The 8,082-nt window shown below is 40.2% G+C and overlaps 1 protein-coding gene across 1 annotated transcript in view; it reads right to left on the bottom strand.

The window, feature by feature from the left end:
• LOC118735705 (tyrosine-protein phosphatase Lar) overlaps positions 1 to 8,082 on the bottom strand; it is a gene marked incomplete at its 3' end in the record, with an annotated part of 988,245 nt that overhangs the window by 834,096 nt on the left and 146,067 nt on the right.

The raw sequence follows: 8,082 nt of genomic DNA on the forward strand, positions 1-8,082 counted from the left end.
AAAAGCAAAGACAAACTAAAAGCAAAGACAGCCCAAAAGCAAAGACAAACCAAGGCCAAAGTCAAATCAAAAGTAAAGTAAAACAAACACAAATAAAAAGCCAAATGTATAAACAATACTAAGGCAAATATTAGGATTTATACAAATGTTTACAGTGTAAAGCAAACTGAAAGCAAAGCGAAAACCGGTTGGTCACATTACTGCTGCTCTCACTGACAATGCAGTTCAATAGGCGCTGCCCGAGGCCATCAGCATAAAATTTTAACAAAGGGGTCCTCCAATGTTATGGGTCTCTGAAGGAAGAACAACAGCAAGAATCTGAAACACTTGCTTGTAGTGCACATCCAAGACTCTCCGGTGGAACAAGTACGGATGATTCCTGTCTCCCCAGAACAAAAGTTCTCGGGCTGTTCCGTAGACTTAGATGAAAAAGATCCGTTATCAATAGGTGACTCATAACGAAAATATTCCTTTTTCTCATTATGCTGTCCTATGACTGTATTTATTTTCGCTAAAATCTATTTCGTCCTTTATTTCAAAACTTGTTCTTTGAAAGTACTTTTTTCATACGAAACATAATATCTTTGTTATCGCTAATCTTTACTGTTGACCGAATAAGTTTGCCTTTTACCAAGCTTTACCACCATGTCGTTTGAGTGATTTGAAATACATTATCTGGCTGGAGTGAACACCCGATGCTACGAACATCTGGAAAGAGTGAACATGAAAATTTTTCCATTGAGTACTCTATAGAGTGAACAATTTTGAGTCTTTGTAGAGTGAACATAAATTCAAAACTGTAACGACAAATTTAATAACAAAAAGGTTAATCGCCAGACCGATCCCGTAAATCCCCTTATCAGTGGCAAGACCATCTGAAGACCTGTAACTTCGCCTCTGGTGTGAGCAAGCTTTGGTCAACCGTGAGGTGATTGTCCACCGGGGAAACCGTCCAACAAAGGAGAGTCTTCTCGCCCGATAGCTCACCTTTCCCTGGTAGCGAAGACACTAAAGGCCCTTCTACTCCCGCACTACACAAATCATTGGACCCCAGCGAAGCATAAGCATGGGTTCCGTAAAGTGCACAGCACAACAACAGCACTTGACGCCATAAACTCCCAAATAATTCGTGGCCTTAACCGAAACCCCCCATGTGAGAGAATTATTCAAGTATACTAGAAGACAAACGGTGGGCTGCGAATTACCTGAGTGAGTGTCAGTGATCTTTAGAGACAAATCGAGCAAACCTAGGAAAATAAAACAGCGAGTTCAACAGGGTGGTGTCCTTTCCCCACTACTGTTCAATATGAGGCCAATATGCTCCCGACTAAGGAGCATAACACAATGCTCTGCAAGCAATTCCTAGTAAGGTGTTACCGTGTTAGGCACCCGAACAGACATCTGCTTGCGGAAGAACCCTCGCGACGGCACGTCAGAAGGTATCTATATGAACTGACGGACGAAGTCCGGGGGTTCATAAAACTACTTCTGTACCCAACAGCCTACCGACAGTTATATAGACTCTCGACCTGTGTATGCCGTTCTGGGCACGCGACCACCAGACGTGGACGGGACAGAGCTTCGTCTGCCTCGGGAGACTCGGACCCCATAGCCCAACTTCGATCTGGCTACTGCAGCAGGTTGAACTCATACTTGAGCAGAATAAATGCAGAAGAGCCAAATGAATTCCCCGCATTCGGAGAGCAGCCCCATGACTCGCAGCATCTCTTCGCATGCCCACTGAACCGAACCCTGCTAACGGCTCTGGCCTTATGGACAGACCCCATCGAGGCTGCACGCTTCCTGGGTCTACCGCTAATAAAGCTTGACGACAACGATACAACAACAACAGGAAACATGTTTTGGCATTAGCTGAGGGAAAAGACGACATTTCAGAGTTCTTAAATATTTAACTTCAAAAGACGTACTGCGCAATAAAATTGATTTTAAAGAACAAAAAACTCAATCTGGATATAGTGAACAATCTGCTTTGTATGAACTGGTCTTGCATTAATTAGTTCACTCGACCCAGATAGCACTGTACCATAAAATAAAAATTTGAAAATTTGTGTCAAAGAAATTCTCGCAGTTTTCAGATGCCAAAAAATAAATTACCGTACTTAATAAATATTTTATTATAGATCCAACAAAGGAAACAAATTAAGTAACGCAACAACAAAAAACAAAGAGGAAAAAATTCATTGACATTCGCAGAAAAGACGCCGTCGCCAAATGGCATTAAATACTTAAGAAATCGCGCACATCTCCGCTTTTAATGGCGATATTTTTTAAACTCAACATAGATTTGTATTTGAATTAGTACATCGTACGCGAGCCGGAGGGAGCGGGTGGCTGGCACAGAGCGGTCGCGATGAGTTTATGGCGATGAAGCCAGTAGCTGACGGCAACCATTAAGAAATGAAGACGCAAATCTCTATACTTTTTCATCATCACTCATTCGCTAGCGAGCGCACCGCGATTCCTGCGCGTTTACTGCTGTACGAGCTGGTCCTACTACTGCTGCAGTCTCCTCACAACTCTTCCAACGCGCAGCGTGGTGGGCAATGAAAGAAATTCATGATTTATTTGTCGTTAAAGCTAAACCACATTTCGCACTCACTCGCTGCTGACGGCTATACATGAACGTGCACACACCCGCTTGCCTTTCATTGCAATAAAATCTGCATAACCATGACACCAGCTAGCTACAGCTGTGAGGCATAAGCTTGCTGCTGCTGTTGCTGTTGTTGTAGCTGCCGATTTCGAAGCTGCAAGCACTTGCAATGCCAACAGGCAAACTTGTTGTTGTCGTCTGTCGTTGTTGCACGCCGCCGCCTGTGAGGCAACAATGCCAATAGCTGGCTCAATGCCTGCTTGGCTGTCGCCTGGTTGGTTCCTGGCTACCAGCGTCTTGCTCTCTGCTTTCTTTGCTGCCTTGCAGCAACTCTCTACCAAATATGCACATACAATATTTGCTTGGTTGTTTGTATACAATACTGGCCACAGCTGGCATTTTCCACATCGCAATCCTTTTATTAATCCCACAGCTAGGCATAATCCTTTGCTGTTGCTCTCCAACTGCTCCTCAGTTGTTGCTAGCCTCGAGCTATGTATGTACATATATGTATATGTACATATGTATGAACATTTCAGCCATCCACACCAGCCTGGCCTGATTCTGTTGTCACATTGTTGGCGATGTCGCATCATTGCTTGTGGCTGTTGTTGTTGCTATTACTTTTCACTTTTATTGCCTACACTTGCGGTTACTCTCGTACAACTCGTCTTTTTCACCTTCTTTCCGTTCCTGTCTATTCTTCGACAGCCGTGCGCTCCGACTGCCAAGTCATTGTATAGGTAAAGGACTATTCTGCAGCTATTGCGGACATTTGCTGATAGTTTAGTATATCAATGTGTGTATGTGTGTGCCTGTGGCGATAGGTAAGTAAGCGAACAACTGAGTTAATGTTGCTGATAATCTCGTCGTGGTAACGTTGCAGTTATTGACAGATTGCTCTGGGCTTACCTTGTCTTGTTTTGGTTTATTTAATATTTTTCCGCCAGCCTTGGGGAATTTGTAAGTATTAGCTAGTTGCAGTGATAAATGTTGTAGTAATATTTGAGCGATGCAATTTTAAACATTGAATATTACTGCAATTATTTTCGAGATTTTGCGCAACTGCTTCTAATGGTTTTTATGGTTTTACATAATTTTAACCAAAAACACTGGGGGCGTAAGGATTTAGAATACTTTGTACCTCAAGACGAGGTTACAGAACAGACAAAAAAAGCTGTGGTTGAGTGGGTAAGATGCATTCGCTTTTTGAGTAATCACCGGACTTAGAGAGGGCTAACTCGAAAAACCCTTAACCGATTCCTTCAACTTCCAAGGAGCTGGCCTCCAATATACAGCGTTCAGAGATAAGATACCAAAAACAACTGACTCCAATAGTCTTCATAACCCTCCACGGGCTCTGAGGACTTTTAGTGATGTCCCCAGAGAGCATCTGTCCTGGCGATCATCCACAGGAGGCCACGCGGAAGGGAACCTGCCGACGAAGGCTTGGAGCACCCTAACCTGGTGTGTATTTTGCGGGTGTATAGTACAAGAAGAGAAGTAGAGCTTTAAACTGCCGTTCAGTAAGTAGGTCTCGGGTTCGAGGACAGATAAAGGTAAACTTATTTTTCCATTTTATATTTTTAGAGTTTTGTTTAGTAGCCTAATAAAAATAGAGATAATTCCTACTTGATTTTATTGAAAAAATAACGCCACTAGAAACAAGAAGGCTTTCAGAAGATGCAAGACCGCATAAGATCCTATAACTCCTCCAAATCTCGAACGAAAGATTACCATCCCTTGACTGGAGAGAAGTGAAGGTCAGCGAGGCGATGAAAGGGAGACGTTTGAGCTAAACGAGGAGTCTCTGTCAATCCTAGCTGAGAGGGAGGAGTAGATAGCTACGGCTTCTACTCTCGAGTTGTCACGACCTAAATATGGAGACCCAAGAGGTATCCGCGATACCTTTTCGAAAGAGGGCATGGAAAAGTACTGCAAATCTATGGCTGGTGAAGAAAAGTCTATCGGCGATTGTCAAAGGACTTCGAAAACGTGCTTTTAGCAGCATCGCAAAAATAAAATGGGACGAGGTCATCGTCGAGGCGTTTATAGTCCCCGATCAGGGGGCATGAGTAATGCAGGAAAGCCTCCTTCACTCAAAAACAGCCTCTATAGCTCTGCTCCTACACCACAACGACGAGAGAAAGAGCTAATATGTATCTAAGAGCCTTGAATTGTTAAGAACAAGTTGTGCGGACTAAAATCTATGGCATATCATCATTCCACATCATTCCTTAAAATCTGCTCACACAAGTTAATGATGAAGTCACGGTGAGCATCACTGCGGATAATCAATCCGCGAAATTCTGGCTAGTCTCGACATAAGTGTTAGACCCGCGATCGCCAAAATTTCTCTGAGTGAGTCGGAAGCTGAGTCGAAGCGCATTCGCTTGAGAAAAGTTCTGTCGAAGAATACGGCAATTGTGATGAGGATTCAGAAGCCGAGCGGCGATTGGACGGCAACTGGTGAGCAAATGTTTGAGTTGCTACAGAGTGAATTCAAGCACCGCTATTACTACGTCTAGTTGGCCGTTGGCCTTTTAGGAATTTATAGATGCCAAATGGGTATAATTATTGTGATGACACATCGTATGTTGTTAAAAGTTGTATTTATTTCAAACGCTGGAAGGCCATCCCATGCGAAGTCAAACGATTTTGGACTGATACTTTTTCTTCCACAATATTAAGAGAGACTTCTGGTTATGACCAATTTGTCTACATGTGAGAATGCCTACTGGACAGGCACATCTCTTGACAGAGGTCTTCATAGCCTTTAAGTTGGATTCCCAGCTATTAAAAAACTGCGACCAACGAAATTATGAGGTGACTGATGATTTCTTCTTTTAATCTGGGTCCATTATAAATCCTTCATGAAAGTCAGGCAGCTATTCCAGCATTTGAACACAACAAATCTACATCAATAAGATAAGTGGTGCAAGTAAGATAGCCAAGAAAACATTTATGCTTTAAGTCAATAAAACGGTAGAAGGATTAGACGGCTAGCAGGGAAGAGGAGAGTTAATTTAAGTGAAAAATTCAATTTTTATTTGAATTTAATATGAAAGCTGATAGAAGGGAAAACATAATAAGGTGCTGGTGAAGCTGTTACTATTATGTTAAGTTTGGCTGGTAAAAAAATACCGAAGACACAGTGTGTTGCCTTCGAAAAAGGCTGCCGGAATATTTAGTACCAGCCGGCCACGCGCTGAATGTACGCATACGTACATATGTGCATTTGCGTATTTAGAGAAAGAAATCATATGACATCATGTACTTCGTTTATTATACACATAAAAAATCTTGTCTAAATCCGTTCACCAGCATGGTTAGAATATCGCGTCTTTCCTTTGTACTATGTATAGAAGGTAGTAATTTTAAGTAGGTGGTGGCAACCCTACTCAAAAACTTAAAGTTTTTGCACATACGAAGGCCATGCACTTTCATTTGGTATCTTATTTTTTTATCCAACAAACGGTGAAGATCTTATAGAAAAATAATACATTATTAAACATCCAGAGGCTAAGTCTTTTCGTTTGACAGTGACGGTACAGAACTGATGCCTACGCTTATTATGATTAAATTTGGTAATTTTATTAACAGGTGGGAAGCCTATTAAAAAATTTCAGTGCTTTTCTAGAGGCCAATCCCTTTCATTTGGCACCTCATCTTTTGTAATCCAACGAACGGTGCGGATCTTATAGTTTTTTAGATTGGTGGCAACCCTATTAAAATTCTAAGTAAAAAAAAATATGCCCCTCTGTCGATACAGAGTATATTAGAGAAAATCTCGCCAAAATCCGGTCAGTAGTTTTCGAGATTACCGCGTACAACGAATCTCGACTTTCCTTTATACTATATATAGATTATTTAGTCAACAATAATCCTACTTCTAACTAGTTGATACAGAGTAAATTCGTAGGACCGCAGATTTTCTTTCCTAAATAAAACACCATTTGGCAATTATTTATGAAACACAATAACCGCTAAATGCCCACCACGAATCCTGTGGCAACACGGGATGCGCATAACACAATTTTTTCATGACTTTTTCACATGGTTCGGGCTGTATATCATTTATTCCATGTGTAAGTGAAACTCCCATCTCGTTACATAGGCTATTTAAAAAGTTATAGATGAAAATATTTTGGTTCACCTATACGGTTAACATTACAATTCAAATCTTTAAAGCGTTTTTTTATCGAATTCAGGTTTTTCGACTTAGGCTTTTATTGCTTATGGCCACAGATATATAGAAATCTATAATTTGGTGTGATTTTTATTTAAATTTTAGTATATGTTTTAAGTAATTTAGAAATATTATCATTGCGGCTTCGTTTATGAAAATTTTTATATATGAAACTAGCGAAAACCCGCCCGTTCCGCTGGTCGTCTTTAAAAAAATCTAGATTAATTAATTAAATTAAGCCGAAAAATACTGTGTGTTTTTTATAAAAATTCTCGCGCATGAATAGTAATGAAAGAAGTTTTGAATAGTAGTAGCAATTAAAAAACGTTTGATGTGATTTACTTTATTACTTTTTTTATTGTAATGCTCTTTGGTATACAATATTCTTCGTTTTTCCATGCGTTGTTGAATAAATGAACAATACCGATGGCTTACCAACTCTTGAGCATGAAACATAAAGTTGGCCATGAGAAAAACATGGGTATTCTAAATCAATACCACAAATTGATAAAGTTTGGCCTTGTGACTTATTGATAGTAATCGCGAATGCAAGGCGAACAGGAAATTGAAGACGTTTGAATTCAAACGGCATATCCGATGGTGTCATTGGTATTCGCGTGGTTTTCTCTGGAGAAAAAATACTCACTTGTTGTTTGCTTGAAAATCAGATCAGAAAGAAAGTTTGAGCGCGTCGTTGTTCCGTTCTGCATTTGCATAGATGCGCTCCCCTTTACACATAAACAACAACATCAATCGTATGATACATACACTTCGTCGTGTACGAAAAAGCGGAGAAGGAGAAGAGAACTGTTCTATTCCCCTTCGCTTTAACCCAGTTATGTGTTCAGGTGCAAATGACTTTTTTGCGTGAAGTCTGATATAAAATAAGTTCTATTTACTCTTCTTAAATTTATATAAACTTTTACAGGCGAAGTAAAAAGACTGACATATATTTGCTTCAACCGTATATTTGTGAGTACACAGGTAATACGTAAATATATGAATGATATAGGTAATATCTCATATTAGCATAACCTTTCTGCAAAAAATTAAGGAAACGATCACCAATCACGCCGGTAATGATACAATGAATTTTTCACTATAACTGAGTCAGATTAACGTTTATATAATAAGCGTATATGTAACATTTTAAAATTTTTTTAGAATTTTTTATTTTATTTTTAATAATAAGTGGTCTTCCTCTTCCTCTTCCTCTTCCTCTTCCTCTTCCCCTTCCTCTTCCTCTTCCTCTTCCTCTTCCTCTTCCTCTTCCTCTTCC

This window comes from Rhagoletis pomonella, unplaced genomic scaffold (genome assembly GCF_013731165.1).
Source record: "Rhagoletis pomonella isolate Grant_MI unplaced genomic scaffold, Rhpom_1.0 Rhpom_scaffold_00003, whole genome shotgun sequence".
Lineage (NCBI taxonomy): Eukaryota > Metazoa > Arthropoda > Insecta > Diptera > Tephritidae > Rhagoletis > Rhagoletis pomonella.